Source organism: Benincasa hispida, chromosome 7 (assembly GCF_009727055.1).
Source record: "Benincasa hispida cultivar B227 chromosome 7, ASM972705v1, whole genome shotgun sequence".
Classification (NCBI taxonomy): Eukaryota; Viridiplantae; Streptophyta; class Magnoliopsida; order Cucurbitales; family Cucurbitaceae; genus Benincasa; species Benincasa hispida.
Genome location: NC_052355.1, coordinates 3,867,358 through 3,886,109, shown reverse-complemented (window position 1 = coordinate 3,886,109; position 18,752 = coordinate 3,867,358). Strand labels below are relative to the sequence as shown.

Sequence of the window (18,752 nt, the reverse complement as noted above, 5' to 3'; positions counted from 1 at the left end):
TCTATACATATGTGTGTGTTTGTGTAATTTACCAAATAAAAGAAAAAAGAGATTAAGAAAGGCTTTGAAGAATATTTGGTGTTTGGTTTTTGAGGGTGTGTTGCAATGGCTAAGGCGGCTGCTGCTTTCAGAGCTTCAATTTTATTCCATCTCCTTTTATTGTCATCCTTTCATTTTACTGGTACTTCTATCTTTTCTTATTTTAATCCAATTTTACAATTTAGAAATTTGAATTTTATATCCAATACATGAAACCGTAGTTAAGCTTTTAAATTAACTTCCGTATAGTTAAGGGTGTTTATGGGTTTGGTTTGGATTGAGTTGAAAAACTTTTTAGATCCAATCCAATTATTCGGTTGTAAATTTCTTCAATTTAAAAAGCAACCCAACCCAACTATGAAATATTTGGATTGAGTTGGTTCGGATTAATCGGATCATTTATTAAAAATTTTGTTCTAAAAAGAAACAAAACATAAATACATAAAAATCTAATTTAATAATTTTCATATATTGGATTAAGATTAACAACTCAATTTCAATTTATATAGTGAAAATTTTCTTTCTAAAGTGTAAAGAAACTACTTTGAAGAGTTGTCGAAGAATAAATAATTCAAAAAATATTAAAATTAAATAAAATTAAAATCAATATATGTATAAATAATTGTGTTATAAGTAATAAAAAAATATTTTAAAGTTAATAATAAATTCGGATTGGTTTGTGTTATATTAGGTGAACCCATGAACGAACCCAACCCATAAAATTTTCATTTATTTGAACTCAATCCAATCAAATGAGTTGATAACCAAACCCAAATTGCACGAGTTGGGTTGGATTATTCGGGTTTTTCGAACACCCCTACGTATAGTTAAGGACTTGACAATATGTAAAGTTGAGAGATATTATCAAACCTTTTGAAAGTTTACTCGTAATTTTTCTTTTTTAATAATATATAGAGTGAGTGAAAAATTGAACCTCTCACCTCGTGGTCAATAATAAAAACTTAATGTACTAATTAACTATGGGAATGATTTAATTAGGTGGAACATTAGAGAGAAAATGTGAAGCAAATTCGATAGCAATAAGTCAAGGAGAAGGAGGGCCGCAGTTCAATGGAATCCCGACGTATACGGTGGAGATAACAAACCAATGTGGGAAAAATTGCAGCATCTACGATCTCCATTTGAAATGTGGATCTTTTAGCTCAGCAAACTTAATAGACCCTCACGTCTTCAAGCGCATTGCGGTGGGTGATTGCCTTGTCAACAATGGAAGACCCATCCCTCCCGACACCACCATTTCCTTTAAATATGCAACTACCTTCATGTTCCCACTTTCAGTTTCCTCTCTCAAATGTATCGGTTCACAATAATACATTCCTTTCTTCACGATTTATTTTTTGTCACAACTGTTTATTTGGATACTTTATTATTCATACTATATATAAGAGGCTAGAAGGACAGAATCTTTACTTTCCTTTTTTTCTCCTATAATATTAATAAATGTCTATTTTGTCATTTGTTGATTGGAAGCGACTTTTTTAATGTACGTATCTTTTATGCTATTTTGCACTTCGTTGGTAAGTAGTGATTGTTTGAATGTAAGTATCTTTTAAGTTCTATTGGTGCAATTGATGTTTATGGTACATGCTTGTTCAGGTGGAGGTGTTTACATATCGAACCGATGCATCCATTCATGTATGGATACAATCCATGTATAAACTTGCAAAAGTTATATGAAGATTTGAAAAAACTACCAAAAGTGTCATATATGATAACAATACAAACTAAATCACTTGGAATAATTGATACATTGATGCATCTCGCATATTGCTTTCATGAATCTCTTTCCTTTTGATGTTTGACTTCATTTTTACTTAATTGTTTGTAACTGAACAACTATAACACATATGCTTTGTTATGGATTATTGAAGTTCTATGGTAGTTTATATAATGACCCATCATCCTTACATTATTTCAAATGATTTTCAAGTTCTCTTGAAGTTCGCTATAATGCAAAAAAATTCAAAAAGTTCTTCACAAGTACATTATATAATTTCCCCCAAAAAATCTATGTTCTTCAACAATTTCTTTAACTTAATATGGTTTATATAGCCTGTGGAAAAAAATTATTTACTATATGTATTGTTCCTATTTATTGAATCTCATCTTGGTCTTCTTAAGTATATTTATTATTATTATTATTTTTTTGTTTCTCTTATTTCTTTGTCCTATGAGGTGTCTTTACGCGTGGAGTTTTAGTCTTTAGAACACTACTACAAATTTGACCTTTTTTTAAGCATAGAATTTTTTTTCTTGATGGTATAATAAAAGACCATAAAAAAAATACATTTCTTGACTCAATTAAATTTTATAATTAACTTGACATACATGTACATCAAGAAAAAATACTTTTGTTGACACAAAAATACGCAAGTTTCGTCAAAATGGTGAATTCCTAGTTTTTGGATTCCTTGATGGTCAAAAATTGTCAAGAAAATCTTTTCTTGACAGGTCATGGTCATCAAGGAAGATGCATAACTTGACAGACAATGACCATCAACGAATTTACCTGCAATTTAAAATTTTGGTGCACAAACACGGGATTTCTTGGCCCGCCAACAAAAGGGCTTAAGTTGACCGATGTTGACCATCAAGAAAAGGGATAAAAAAGATGCCATTTTGGTTGATTTTTCTTGATGGGCATTTCCCCACAAGAAACAATGATAGCTTTATCACTTGCTTTAACCATCAACAAAAGCCCCAAATCGAAATCGTTTTGAGCCATTTTTCCTTTCCAGAAGCAATGTGGTTTAGGTCTTCTCCCTCCTTTCCTCAAGAAATTGTGACCCACACAAAGCTTTTATGTATCTTCTCAAGTCTCCGATAAAATTAATTTAATTATATCAAGTTATTGGATTTTAGTCTCGAATTAGGAATCAAATTGAGATGATTGAAAAGATTTATTAGTTAATTGCATAATTTTGTTTATCCTTTTCAGGCCACCATGTTTGATCTTCTGGAAAAGGTGTTTGCACTTAGAGGAATATAGCAAGAAAAGGTTTGTGAGCTTCTTCCTTTACTTTTTCTTGTATAGAAGAGATGATGTTAGTTATTCTACAACTAATTTGGATCACTACTTTTTGGTAATTTAATGGCCCGAGCATTTCCCTACGTCCCCTGCGACCTGGCTAAGCTAAGCACGCTTAACTTTGGAGTTCTAATGATTGAGCCACCGAAAAAGAAGGTACGCCTTGTTGGTATAGGTAGTAACTTTCAATTCTTTTAAGCATTTCTTAACCATACTTTCATGTCCTCAGAATCCCTCTCATTCAGATGTGATATCGATTCATTCATGTACCCCTCTTGAACTCGGGTCATTACATGAGTACCTATTCGACGATCTATTTATAGTATTGCCATATTGATCCAAGAAGAATTAGCTTTAGGAAGTGTGTATGAAGAATTAGATTTGGTGTATTTTGTTATTTTCGTATAAAAAAGTATAGGTTAGTACCATGAGTTAGCATGTTTGAGGCCGATTACAGGTTGAATATATGAGGAGTCCTAATGACCCATATTTTTTATAAAAAAAATTGGTATAGTTGACGGGTAAAAAATGTATACTAAATGTCAATGACAGACAATAAATAGTTTTCTTGACATGCAAAAAAATGTAAATAAAAGGATTTTCTTGACTTTTTTTAAAAAATAGTTTATGGACAAAAAATGTCAATATTACTTTACTTCTTCGAAAAGTTTCAATAAAACAATTTCTCTTGATGGTTTTTTCATATAATTAATGGACAAAAAATGTCAAGAAAGGATTTTTGGTAACGTTTTTTGGTCGTCGAGAAAATCAATTTTCTTGGTTTCTTTTTGTTGGTTTTCTTGACTTCTTTAGCCATCAAAGTAGACATTTGTTTTTTACATTTTTTGCCCATCACAAAGACCAAATTTGTAGTAGTGGAAAATACTAAATTTCGTAAAGCTTAGTCTTCACAAGAGATTGAAATTAATAAGGACAAAAAAAAATTGTCTTCTTTTTACAAATAGTTTTGAGACCACTCATTTTTTGGAAATATTTTTCAAACGATCCTATGTTTATGCTTAATCTGATTGTCCTTGTAGTCGGTCAATCAAGATTATAGAGCCCTTAAAAATTGATTGATGATCTAAAACTGATGATCTCTGACATGTTGGTTTTCAAAGTTAGATTTAGTTTAAGACTACCTACTACTTTCTATAATAGGATGTAGTGCTATGTGCACTAGCATTTCATCCTTTACCTAGCGCCCAAATTTTCTGGAAAAAAAAATTGAGTTCTTTTGAGTGGTGCTAAATTGAGTTTTGAAGTTTAAAATTGATGAGATGGAGTTAAGAAGTGTGTGTTTGGGGCTAGACTTGTTTAATCTCGAGTTAGGAAATAATAGAGAGAGAAAGAGAAAAGGAGACAAAGATGGAATTGCCAAAATATCGAAAAATAAATACCTCACCCCCAAATTTAAAATGCGGTAATGTCCTCATTGCCAAAATATTAAAATAAGTCATGCGATGTTCTTAGAATGCTTCGTAAAGGGAATTTGAAAGAAAGCTAGCAAACCCTTAACTTCTAGAAATATTTCATGAGGTGACTATCTTAAAGTTAAGTTGACTCTAGTATATATGAAAGAAATAAAATCATGTTTTTCATCATTGAAATCATAATTGGCAAAGAGACAGCATGCGGTTACTCACTAAATTTATCCATGTCAAATGATTGCGGTAATCAAAGAGGATGCGGTGATAAAATGTTTAAAACTAAAATGTGATGTGATAGCGCAGAATTTGAAATAAAGTGAAAGAAGAATACAACCCCCAAATTTGCGTTGTTGCCACCATTGTGTATTAACGCATCTATCTTTATGGCGATCTATCTTCTTTGGATTGCGGTGACGGAGTAAAATAAGTGGCTTCTTCGCGTAACATCTTCGCAATCCAGCGCCTCGATCGTTGCAAGAAAAACAGAGAGAGGGTCAAATTATTTTAAACAAAACAAAATTCGTTTATCGCAATCTCCTCCGCCCCCCCCCCCCCCCCCCCCCCCCTTTTTAGAATAAGATTAAGAATAGATAAAGGCTAAAAAGATATAATGAAGATATAGTGAAAATTCCGAATAGTATAGAAGAATTGAAGAATTTATGCTTATCCAAAAAAAAAAAAAAAATCGTCCTTGATGGATTGCGATCGTCTGATAACGCAGGGACCACCTACTTCTTTCTTTATTCAAAGTTCTTTTAGTTCCACGGAGTCGCCAGCCTTCTCCATGATATGCCTTTACTCGGCAGCCATTAACTTTGAATATGTTGGTTCCATCATCATTTGATAATTCAACCGCGCCATGCAGAAATACTTGTCTAACTATGAATGGTTCGGACCAACGAGAGTTGAGTTTTTCGGGGAAGAGTCGTAGACGTGAGTTGAAGAGTAAGACCCTCTGCCCGACTTGGAGGTTTTTGCCGTATATGTGTTGTCGTGCCAGCGTTTGGTGCACTCCTTGTAAATTTTCGCGTTCTCATATGCGTTAATCCTCCATTCTTCTAGCTCGACCAGTTGCATTTTTCGCACTTCTCCTACTTTCTTCAAATCAAAGTTCAGCTTCTTTACCGCCCACAGTGCCTTATACTCCAGCTCCAGAGGTAAGTGACACGCCTTACCAAATACCAACGCATATGGGAACATACCTATGGGTGTTTTAAATGCAGTCTAGTATGCCCACAACGCATCGTCGAGCTTTGTTGCCCAATCTTTTCGCGAAGGCCTTACTACCTTCTCAAGTATCAGCTTAATTTCTCAATTGGACACTTCGACCTGACCATTCATCTGCAGATGGTATGTTGTGGCCACTTTATGGAGGATGTTGTACTTGCATAGCAGCTCATTAACAGTATGGTTGACAAAGTAGGACCTTTCATCACTTATGATGGCACAGGGAGTGCCAAAATGAGTGAAAATATGTTTCTTCAAGAATTGGGAGACTACCGCCATCGCTTGCAACGCATGCCACTGCCTCTACCCAATTGTATACATAATCAATGGCTAATAAAATGTAATGTTTACCATTCGAGGGAGGGAATGGTCCCATGAAATCAATACCCCACACATTGAACAATTCAAGCTCCAAGATAGTGTTCATTGGCATTGCATGTTTTCATGAAATGTTACCTGTGCATTGGCAACGATTGCACTTCATGGCGTAGTCAACTGCATCCTTAAACAATGTGGGCCAGAAGAATCCACTCTGTAAAACTTTAGCTGTGGTGCGTTGTCCCTCAAAGTGCCCACCATATGGTGAGTCGTGACATTGCAATAATATGAATTGTTGAGCAGCATTTGGTACGCATAATCGCAAAATCTGGTCTGCCTCTCTTTTATACAGATTTGGCTCATCCCAATAATAAAGTCTGCATTCATGTTTGAGCTTCCTCTGTTGGTGGTAGGTGTAATCTTCAGGAAATTGCTCACAAACCAGATAATTGACTATGTCAGCATACCATGGCAATTCTTCAATATGAAACAGCTGCTCATCTGGGAACATCGCACTCACCTCTGATTCATTGCGGTCAACTTCAGGGTTTTCCAATCTAGACAAGTGATCCACAACTTGGTTCTCCGTCCCCTTTCGATCAATTATTTCTATGTCAAATTCTTGTAGGAGGAGAACCCATCTGATCAACCTCGGCTTTGCGTCCTTCTTTGTCATTAAGTACTTTATTGTCGAGTGATCAGTACGGATGAGTATCTTTGTCCCCAGTAGATATGCTCGAAATTTTTCCAACGCAAAAATAACCGCGAGAAGTTCTTTCTCTATGGTGTTATAATTTGTCTGAGCAAGATTCAATGTTTTACTCGCATATGCGATGGGATACAAGATTGTTTTTCTCTTTTGTGCTAAAGCTGCTCCCATTGCATACCCACTTGCATCACACATTATTTCAAAAGGTAGTGTCCAATCAGGTGCAATTAATACGGGTGCGGTAATCAATGCATTCTTCAAAACTCTGAATGTGTTGAGGCAGTTGTCGTCAAAATCAAAATTTCTGTCAGCCTCTAACAACGCACTCAATGGTCATGCTATTTTGGAAAAGTCTTTGACAAAGCGTCTGTAGAATCCAGCGTGCCCCAAGAAACATCGTACAACTTTCATGCTTGTTAGAGGTGGAAGTTTTTCAATTGCTTCGATTTTTTCTTTGTCCACCTCCAACCCATCCCGAGAAACCTTGTGCCCCAACACTATGACGTCCTTTACCATGAAATGGCATTTTTCCCAATTAAGACCAGATTCGTATCTTCGCATCTCTTAAGTATCTTCTCCAAATTGGCTGTGTGTGTTCCCATAAACAAAGAAGTCGTCCATAAAGATTTCAACAGAGTCCTCAAGATAATCTGAAAAGATGGCCATCATGTACCTTTGGAACGTGCTTGGTGCATTGCAGAGGTCGAACGACATGCGGCGGAAAGCAAAGGTCCCATATGGGCAGGTGAATGTGGTATTGTCTTGGTCTTCTAGAGCTATCATGACTTGTTTGTACCCGATATAACCATCCAGAAAGCAGTAAAAGTCATTTTCAGCTAGATGGTCTAGCATTTGATCAATGAACGGTAGAGAGAAATGATCTTTCTTTGTGGCCGCATCAACTTGCGGTAGTCCATACAAATGCGCCACCCAGTGATGGTCCTTTCCAGTATTAATTCATTGTTTTCATTCGAGACTACCGTCATGGCACCCTTTTTTGGCACACACTGCACGGGGCTGACCCACGTGCTATCTGCTATAGGATAGATAATGCCCGCATCTAACCATTTAATGATCTTCTTTTTAACGACCTCTTTCATCGCAAGGTTGCTGTCTCTTATACACATCTAGATGTGTATAAGAGACAGACACTGCACGGGGCTGACCCACGTGCTATCTGCTATAGGATAGATAATGCCCGCATCTAACCATTTAATGATCTTCTTTTTAACGACCTCTTTCATCGCAAGGTTGAGTTACGCTGATGTTCGATCGTTGCTTTATGGTCCTCTTCAAGACGAATGTGGTGCATACAGTACGCTGGGCTAATTCCTCTAATGTCGGTGAGCGTCTAGTCAATTGCTCTTCCTCAGAATGCTCATCAACGCATTCTCCTGGTCTTCGTTGAGCTCAGAGGAAATGATAACTGGCAGCTTCTCGTTTTGCCCCAAAAATGCGTACTTTAGATGGGTCGGTAGGGTCTTTAATTCTAGTGTTGGTGGTTCTACTAGGGATGGTTGCGTTGTTTTTCTTTCTTCTTTTTCTGTTGACTCTTTTTCTTGGTCTGCGATCATCTCTTCTTTCTTGCTTGTTTTTGTTATGATCACATTACAGGCAGCAACAGATGCGCTGACATCCTCTTCTTCATATTCTTCATCAAATTTTTCTTTTTCAATCAAATTCTGGTCGTCATCTGAGTCATGCAGGTTTTCTTCAATCGAAAACTTCATGGCACGAATTATGTTGAACTTGAGCCTCTGTCCGTTGATGCTCAAAGTGATCTCCCCTTTATGCACATCAATCTGGACGTGACCTGTTGATAAAAATGGTCACCTCAGGGTGATGGGCACATCTTTGTCGGCCTCGTAATCCAAAATGATGAAGTCGGCTGGTAGGATAAATTTTTCAATGGTGATCAGCACGTCCTTCACCTTTCCCTCTAGATGCATCAGAGATCTATCGGCCAGTTGGAGAGTACAGTTATGGGCACAAGTTGCCCTACATTTAGCTGCCTAAAGATCGACAGAGACATCAAATTTATGCTGGCTCCCAGGTCACACAGTGCTTGCCCGATGTACAGTCCTTCTATGGAGCAGGGTATAGTGAAGCTCCCAGGATCGCTCTTCTTTGGCGGAATTATTGATTTTGAACTTTGTGTTAACGCCACCGTGGCAAACTTACCAGCTCCCCTCTTCTTAGTTACCATATCCTTCAGAAACTTTGCGTAGGCAGGCATTTCCTCAATCGCTTCACTGAATGGAATATTAATATGTAATTGCTTTAACATAGATAGAAAGCGTTGGTACTGTACCTCTTCATTCTTTTTCTTCCTTAGTCTCTGCGAGAAAGAGGGTAAATACACTTTCATGATCCCTGTCTCAGTTGGCTTTGAGGTCGACGCAACCTCTGGTTCTACTGCTTCTTTTTCTCCTTCTTCCTCTTACGTCACCGTAATGTCAGGTTTTACCACAATGAGAGTAATCCGAGTAGGCTCCTTCTTTTCTCCCTCCACAGTCTTCCCACTTCGCAATATCACAACCTGACATTGCTCTTTTCCTGATCCCCCCGGGTTGCGTGGGAGTTCTGTTGAACTTGGTAGAGCCCCTTGCGGTTTACTCTTTAGCTCACTCACAATCTGGACCATCTGTAACTCTAGGTTGCGAATGGTCGTAGCCTGACTTTGAAGCACAGTTTTGTTTTTCTCTATGTACTGCTTTAACAGGCCCTCCAAGGTGGATGATTGCGGTGGTTGTGAGCTACTTGCTTGTTTGCTTGTCTGACCGTTGTTGCATGGGAAGAATCCTAGTGGCCTTTCTTTCTGCGCCACGGGTTGGAAATTCTGTTGCTAATTCTTCCAAGCAAAATTGGGGTGGTTTCTCCACCCGGGGTTGTAGATATTCGAAAAGGGATTGTTTTTCACAAAGTAAACGGACTGTGGATTTTGCTAGCAATCTTCTATCGCGTGCCCATCACCGCAAGTCACACACCTTGCGGTGTTTTGACTGATTGCGTTGATTTGCCCATTTTGCAATGTTGGGCTGCTGATCGCAATTCCCTATATTAAGTTCATCATTGCGGTCATCTGGTTTTGTAGTGAAGCAATTGCACCATTACTTGCGTCATTGTCTTTGACAATCTCTAGTCACACTCTCTCCAATATTTGTGGTTCTTAGAGATGCGATCCAAGATATTATTTGCCTCGTCATACGTTTTATCAAGCAGACCACCAGCGGCTGCCACATTGGCAGCAGTCTGCGAAGCGGGATTCAAACCATGATAAAAAATTTCCATCTGAAAGCAGTCTGGCAAACTATTGTATGGACAATCCCTAACCAACCTCTTAAACCTCGCCAAGGCATCACTGAGCGATTCGTCCATATCTTGTTCAAAATTTGTAATTAGTTTTCTTTGTCTGGCATTCTCAGTAGGTGGAAAATATTTCTTCATAAACTTCTCCACGACCTGTTCCCAAGAAGTGATCTCTCCCGGCTTGAGAGAATACGCCCATTTCCTTGATTGTTGTTGTTGTTATTGGCAGTCTCTCAATCTCTGTCAAAATGTTCTCTCAATCTCCAGGTCATAATTCGCTAGAGATTGAGAGACTGCAAAGAAATTTAAAAAAATTACCGTTAGCATACTATTTGCTGAAGTCCCCGGCAACGGCGCCAAAAACTTGATGCTTGGTTTTATGATGTGGATTATGGATGATATGCGATGGTGAAATTGCGTTGAGCACTCAAGTTTCCTCAACGGAATCCAAGTGTAAACTCAACTGAATTTCTTGGTAAGTCTAGGGTCGAACTCAGGGACTTGTGAAAACAGGTTGCGTTGGTAATTTTTAAGAAAACTTTGCGGTAACCAAATAAATAAATAGTTGTTGAGGTTGTTGTTTAGGATGATAAAAAAAAAAACAAATACGGCGGAGTTTGAAAAGAGTTGAATAAATAGGAAATGTGATGAGTATGCGGTGAATGTGTTGAGAAGGGTTTTCGCTAACACTTCCTAGGATGCGTTCATGCTTTGCAATCATGCAACATGCATACAATAGTAAACCATCTCTCGATGCGAATGCTACGGCTTCTAATGCTAGAACGCATGTGATATATGTGATAAGTCTATAGGACCTACATATAAGCCTTTATTCTTATTTATGTGATGACAGAATAACACACACACAAATAAGGCGACCACATAATATCATTCCTATCTCTAGGATGCATGCAATGCAGGTTGGCAAACAAAGCTTATCTTTAAGTCCCTATCTCTTGTTTATGCAGTTCTAATCTTGCTCTCTCGAGTTTATATTCTAACCTAGCTCTCTCGAGTCTTAGGTTCTTATTCAGGCTCTCTCTCGAGTAGCTCTAAAGGGGTATTTGGCACACCATAACACAAGATAATCAAAAGCAATGAACTTCCTAGGTTACGTTAGCTTAATTCTTCTCAACCCATTCGACTAGTTTAGCTACTCTTGCGTACTACGAGAGTGAACAGATGTAGTATAAGAACTTCCATTGTATAGATGAAGTACAAAACAACAATGCAAGAATAGAATAAAGAGCCTAATAGCAATCTCTTGCTACACAGGCTTTTACATTGTTTTACTACTCGGGTTCAAAAGATAATCTCGCTCTCGCGAGAGTCGGCCCGCTCTCTGCTTCTACGCCTCAAGGTTTTCTCTCGAGTTGCCTTGAGCATTCTCTGGCATCACTACTCTTCTCTTGCCCCACCTTAAAATGAAATGAAAACTATGAACAAAGATGTGCGATGCGAACGTATGAATTTTCGAACCCCTTTTCTGAAGGTTGCCTTTAGTATTTATAGAACATCCAGGGTGAACGATTCGGATTGCACTGATGGGACGGCATTAATTCCTTGACTAATATGCCGAATATTTGTCACCGAAAAGTTGAATGTACTTGTTATCGTTAGCAGCTGTCAACTTAATTCAGATTTATCACACCCAGCCCCAGAGCACCTTTTTAGCCTAGAGAAAGGCGTGACTGCAGCAGTTACCAACCCTTGGACTGACACTTACTGCCTAATAACTCTTGTGGAATAACTCTGATACCAATTATAATTCATATGCAACAAGACATCTTTAGGCCCACAATTTATTAACTTAGAAACTTAATATGTTTAGAGTATTTACAACATTAGATTTACATCCCAAAACCCACAAACCCTAGTCCCTATATGAACAATAGTAACATGTGTACAATATTAACAGTAACCATCTAACATACGGTTACAAGTCTTTTCGTTCTTTAGTGGCAGAGCAGATACTGAGCTGTCTTCAGAAGATTTTAACCGCTTACCTGTGGGGGGGAGGGGGGACAAAATAACATTTGAAAAACGGGATGAGCTTACGCCAGTGAGTGACCGAGAAAACATAGTAAATTCTCATGCATAATTTCAGAAGAATAGAATTTATTGAAATATAATTTAATGCAGAATAAACAATTTCCAAGGTAATGTATATAAAACTATTTTAAATATAAAACAGTAAAATCATTTCTCTCAAATCAAAGTACTGTATAACTGGTAAAAAATCCCAACACAAAACTACTAGTCCAGAGAGAACCCTTTTGCTCAATCCTCTAACTTTATTCACTTGTGGCCACATTAGGTACTACTGCTCAGATACCTTCTCCTTGTACTTTAGTATCGAGCTACTATGGATCTTCTCCAACGTACTTTAGTATCCCATTGGCTTGGTACCTTCTCCAAACGTACTTCAGTACCAATAGATACTATCTCCTTGTACTTCAGTATCTAGTTGGGTGGTGCCTTCTCCTTTGTACTTCGCATCGCATTTTACCAAAATTATTTTAAAAAACTTTTCTCTTTAAAGCATGTATAGTATAACACATATACAACATAGCTTTAAAGATGGTAACCATGGCTGCTGGATAAAATCAATACATTAACATATTAAATAGTTTTTCAAGCAATATTCATGCGTTCAAATCACAGATTCAACTTTGCTTGGAAACTACTTATAAAACTAGTAGGCAAATTATTTCGCAAACACCTTTCTGTAAACGTTTGTAATCAAAACAGTTTAAAATGTTTTAGTTCGAAACATTTTAGCCACTCACCTCTAGAATTCTTAGGACTTTTCACTCTAGTAAGCTCCTCGGTTCCTTTTTCACCCCTAGAATCCAGATTCAACTTTCAACTTAGATTACTCATAGGTTCCGTACCTTATTTAGAAATACTTCCTTCTACAAACATATTCTAAATGTCTTTAATCTAACCCTAACTTTCAGGGCTTATAATCTTCGTGGTTTGGCCGAAGTCTCAAAATCTTCAAGACTGGCTCTGACTGATCTGCAGTCTGACTCCTTCTGCTTCTTCTCAAACCTTCAGCCCAATTTCTTTGAGCTTTTTTTCCTCCGGCAGCCCTACTCTGAAAACTTAGAATTTCTAGAGCTTTCATATTGTTTTTAGAAATCACTCCACACACGAGTAGATTGAAAGATCTCCTCGCCCAAAATTTGATATATTCCTCTAAACCCTCATTACCCGCTCATTACCCTCTACTTTCTCTAACGAAATTTATGATTTTTGTGTGATTTGAAAATGAAAATCCAAACTCCCAATTTATAGGCGTTCAAAATTGCTCGTGAGATTGACAGCACCTACTTGGCTGCATGGCCAAATGTTTAATCCTCCCTTTAATCAACGTAAGGCTGACTTCACCTTGGTTCAATGTGGTTCTTCCCAACGCTCCAACACAATTTCTAGGTTTAAGAATTTCTCTTAATCGGACACCTAGATTTTAATTGACGTTTGCCCTTATTTCTCAAGCTTTGTTTTTTATTCAAATTAGGGTTTTACATGCATAATCCACCCCAACGCATCCAATAACATCGCCCAGAAGCTTGCTCGACCGTTTCAACTTGCATAGGCGAGCAATGGGCATGACTTACGAATCGAAAAAAGGAAGGCTAACCCATAGGCGCTTCTTGCTCTTTCTGCTCTTGGCAGTGTTCTCTCCTCCACCTCCGCAGTATCGCTCTCTCCAACTTTCTCTCCCATTTTTCTCTCCTCATCTCGCTCTCTCTCAGTTTATCTCTAATTCCTCCACTCTCGCTCTCTCCACTTTCCTCGCTGGTCTTGCTCTCTCCACTCTCGCTCTCTCTCTCACTCTCTTCAGCTTTCTCTCCCACTTTTCTCTCCATTATCGCTCTCTCAGCTTTCTCACTGGTCTTTACTCTCTCCAATCTTGCTCTCTCTCTTTCTCTCATCTTTTCTCCATTCTCGCCTCTCCCACTTTCTCGCTCAAAATCTCGCTTCCTCTACTCTCGCTCTCTCCAACTTTCTCCTCAAAAATCTCACTCTCAATGATCTTGCTGGTCTCGATCTCAATGATCGCTCTCAACGATCTCGCTGATCTCCACTCTCAACGATCTCGCTCTTAGCTACTGCAAACATTGTTTGTCTCCGTGCAATATCTACACGATTGTGCCACTAGTCACTTGCCTTCCAGTGTTTTATGCACAACACGGCATTACACATAACTTCCATATTTTTTCTCGGTCCTTTAGCCATAACGCATTTCACATAACTTCTCTATACTTAGCCGAAATTTCCCCAAATTTTCCAAACTTAATTTCCATATTATTCCACACTAGCTCAACCTACTTATTATTTTCCCCAACTTTCCAACTCAATTCCATATTTTTCTTTTCAAATCCCCATTCTTTCTTCACCATTCCACACTAACTTTCTCATCAACATACTTATTATACAAATTTCATTACAATTTTACCAATTAAAGCTCAACTTAATTTATTCAAAGAAAATCTACTTAACACTTAGAAATTTCCTTCCCCTTAACTTAGGATTTAACTTTCACTTAGTTAATTCCTTTTATCACTTGCTTAAGTAAGGAAAATAGAAATCCGGGTTTCATAGGATTCAACTGTCATCAGCTTTCTATCCCATTGTGATTAATTAGCCTTTTACCCAGATGCGCCCACCAAGTTGCGACAATCCTTCTTGAGCAAATGTTTGCAAACACGATCACCGCAAAGCCTTACGGTAATGCTGCGCTCGACCAATGATTTTCTATCGTAATTTCTACCTTGCGTCAACGCATATTCTCATAAATATACAAAAATCAATTGTTCCTATGCGATAAATGCATACGATCGCAATATTACGAATGTGATGCTTTTTGGTCGCAATTTAACATGTTTTATCAACGCAAGCTATCATTACTTAAGAACTTAGCACTATGATAACGTGCATTTCTGCCCGTAATCAGTGGCCGTTTGTTTCCTTGGGATAGTTTGTATGTCTTAATTCTTGAAGTTATTATTTAATTTATTCAATTGTTGTGAACCCTTTAGGTGGATTTGATTTATGAATAAATAGAAATTTGATGAATTTTTTTGACAAAATAATATATTAAATTTCTTGTATGTAAAATCATTCTGGCCTTTACATAATTGAGTGATTAAGTTGCACATATTTGAATCTTATGTCTAGACTTTTTCTGGCCAAAACCATGAATGCCCTAGTATAATCTTCCCAAATAAATTGTGCTATAAGATGTGGCTTTCCGGCTTGTAGTGTGTCTAGACTATTGAACCCTTTACTTAATGCTTTTTAGTTTTAACTCGTATTTCGCTGAGAAGGAAAAGTTTAAAACTAATTTAGGGCTAATTTACATTGTTATCAAAATTGGCTAATTGAGATATTAGAATTTCTGATAAGTTGAGGGGTTCACATAATTGGAAGAATTAACTAGTAAATAATGATAGAAAACAAAAAGCATGCAAACTAATCCCAAGACTATTACAAATTGATCTAGATAGGGATGGAATATCCTGTTTATAAGATCCATGAATACCGCAGAGGCATTTGACAAACCAAATGGCATTACTAAAAGCTCATAGTGTCCATATCTAGTTCTGAAAGTAGTGTTTGGAACATCCGCTTCCTTTACCTTCAACTAATGGTATCCTGACCTCAAGTCTATCTTAGAGAACATTATTGCTCCATTTAATTGGTCAAAAAGCAGTCTTTGGAACATCTGCTTCTTTTACCTTCAAATAATGGTATCCTAACCTCAAGTCTATTTCAGAGACCATTGTTGCTCCCTTTAACTAGTAAAAAAAGATCACCTATACGAGATAAAGGATATCTTATTCCTGATTGTTACGTTATTTAACTATCTATAAGCTATACACAACCTGGGAGTACCGTTTTTCTTCTTTAGGAATAAGGTCGACACTCCCCAAGGTGACACACTGGGTCTAATGTACCCTTTATGAATTAAGTTCTGTAACTGGACCTTCAACTCTTTAACTCAGCTACTGTCATCCTATATGGTGCCTGTAAAATAGGTGTTGTACTTGAAACCAAGTCAATAGTATACTTGACCTCCCTATCAGGTTTTGCAATTTCTGAAGCTTCAATTTTATTCCATCTCCTTTTATTGTCATCCTTTCATTCTACTGGTACTTCTATCTTTTCTTATTTTAATCCAATTTTACAATTTAGAAATTTGAAATTTATATCCATTACATGAAACAATAGTTAAGCTTTTAACGTAACTTCCGTATAGTTAAGTGTGTTTATGGATTGAGTTGGGTTGAAAGACTTTTTAGACCTAACTCAATTATTCGGGTTGTAAATTTCTTCAATCCAAATAACCATTATTAAAAAGTAAACCCAACCCAAATTTTGGTTCAGGTTAATCAAGTCATTTATTTAAAATTTTGTTCTTTTTGGTTGGGTTGGTTCGAGTTAATCGGTTTATTTATTTAAAATTTTTTTCTAAAATCTAATTTATTTATTTTCTTATATTAGATTAAGATTAACAACTCAATTTCAATTTATATAGTAAAAATTTTCTTTCTAAAGTGCAAAGAAACTACTTTCAAGAGTTGTAGAAGAATAAATTATTCAAAAAATATTAAAATTAAATAAAACTAAAATCAATATATGAATAGATAATTGTGTTATAAGTAATAAAAAAAAATATTTTAAAGTTAACAATAAATTCGAGTTGGTTTGAGTTATATTAGGTGAACCCATGAACCAACCCAACCCATAAAATTTTCATTTATTTGAATCCAATCCAACCAAATGAGTTGATAACCCAACCCAAATTGCACGGGTTAGGTTGGGTTGATCGGGTTTCTTGAACACCCTTACGTATAGTTAAGGACGTGACACTTCGTAAACTTAAGAGATATTATCAAACCTTTTGAAAGTTCAAGACTCGCAATTTCTTGTTTTTTTTTAAAAAAAAAAAATAATATAGGGAATGAGTGAATAACTGAATCTCTAATGCCCAGGTCGATAATATAAACTTAATGTATTAATTAAGGATGGGAATGATTTAATTAGGTGGAACATTAAGAGAAAATGTGAAGCAAATTCGATAGCAATAAGTCAAGGAGAAGGAGGACGGCAGTTCAATGGAATCCCGACGTATATGGTGGAGATAACAAACCAATGTAGGGAAAATTGCATCATCTACAATCTCCATTTGAAATGTGGATCTTTCAGCTCAGCAAAGTTAATAAACCCTCACGTTTTCAAGCGCATTGCGGTGGGTGATTGCCTTGTCAACAATTTCCTTTAAATATGCAACTACCTTTATGTTCCCACTTTCAGTTTCCTCTCTCAAATGTATCAGTTCACAATAATACATTCTTTTTTTCACGATTTATTTTTTGTCACAACTGTCTATTTGGATACTCTATTATCCATACTATATATAAAAGAGGCTAGAAGGACAGAATCTTTACTTTCCCTTTTTTCTCCTATAATATTAATAAATGTCTATTTTGTCATTTGTTGATTGGAAGCTTTTTGAATGTACGTATCTTTTAAGCTATTTTGCACTTCGTTGGCAAGTAGTGATTATTTGAATGTAAGTGTCTTTTAAGTTCTATAGGTGCAATTGATGTTTATGGTACATGTTTGTTCAGGTGGAGGTATTTACATATCGAACCGATGCATCCATTCATGTATGGATACAATCCATGTATAAACTTGCAAAAGTTATATGAAAATTTGACAAAACTACCAAAAGTGTCTATATATAAAAACAATACAAACTAAATCACATGGAATAATTGATACATTGATGCATTTCGCATATTGCTTTCATGAATCTCTTTCCTTTTGATGTTTGGCTTCATTTTTACTTAATTGTTTGTAACTCAACAACTATAACACATGTGCTTTGCTATGGAGTATTGAAGTTCTATGCTAGTTTATATAATGACCCATTATCCTTACATTATTTCAAATGATTTTCAAGTTCTCTTGAGGTTCGTTGAAATGCAAGAAAATTCAAAAAGTTCTTCACAAGTATGTTATGTAATTTCCCTAAAAAATCTATATTCTTCATCAATTTCTTTAACTTAATCTTCATCAATTCAAAAAGTTTTTTTTACATTTTTTGCCCATCACAAAGACCAAATTTGTAGTAGTAGAAAATACTGAATTTCATAAAGCTTAGACTTCGCAAGAGATTGAAATTAATCGGGACAAAATAATTTGTCTTCTTTTTACAAATAGTTTTGAAACCACTCATTTTCTGAAAATATTTTTCAAACGATCCTATTTTTATGCTTAATCCGATCGTCCTTGTAGTTGGTCAATCAAGATTGTAGAGCCCTTAAAAATTGATTGATGATCTAAAACTGATGATCTCTGACATGTCGGTTTTCAATGTTAGTTGTAGTTTAAGACTATCTACTACTTTCTATAATGGGATGTAGTGCTAGGTGCACTAGCATTTCATCCTTTACCTAGCCCCCGAATTTTGGAGAAAAAAAAAATTTTGAGCTCTTTTGAGTGGTGCTAAATTGAGTTTTAAAGTTTAAAATTGATGAGATGGAGTTAAGAAGTGTGTGTTTGGGGTTAGACTTGTTTAATCTCGAGTTAGGAAATAATAGAGAGAGAAAAAGAGAAAAGGAGCCAAAGATGGAATTTCTGGATAAATTTACAA

At 36.4% G+C, this 18,752-nt stretch overlaps 1 long non-coding RNA gene and 1 other non-coding gene across 2 annotated transcripts; both read left to right on the top strand.

The window, feature by feature from the left end:
* Positions 1-2,746: 2,746 nt before the first annotated feature.
* On the top strand, positions 2,747-17,271 carry LOC120082230. Its single transcript, XR_005483093.1, has 3 exons — positions 2,747-2,864; positions 2,999-3,244; positions 17,138-17,271. It is a non-coding gene; the product is annotated as an uncharacterized LOC120082230 (long non-coding RNA).
* Positions 10,080-10,186, top strand: LOC120082320. The gene has a single exon (XR_005483150.1). It is a non-coding gene; the product is annotated as a small nucleolar RNA R71 (small nucleolar RNA).
* Positions 17,272-18,752: the final 1,481 nt, after the last annotated feature.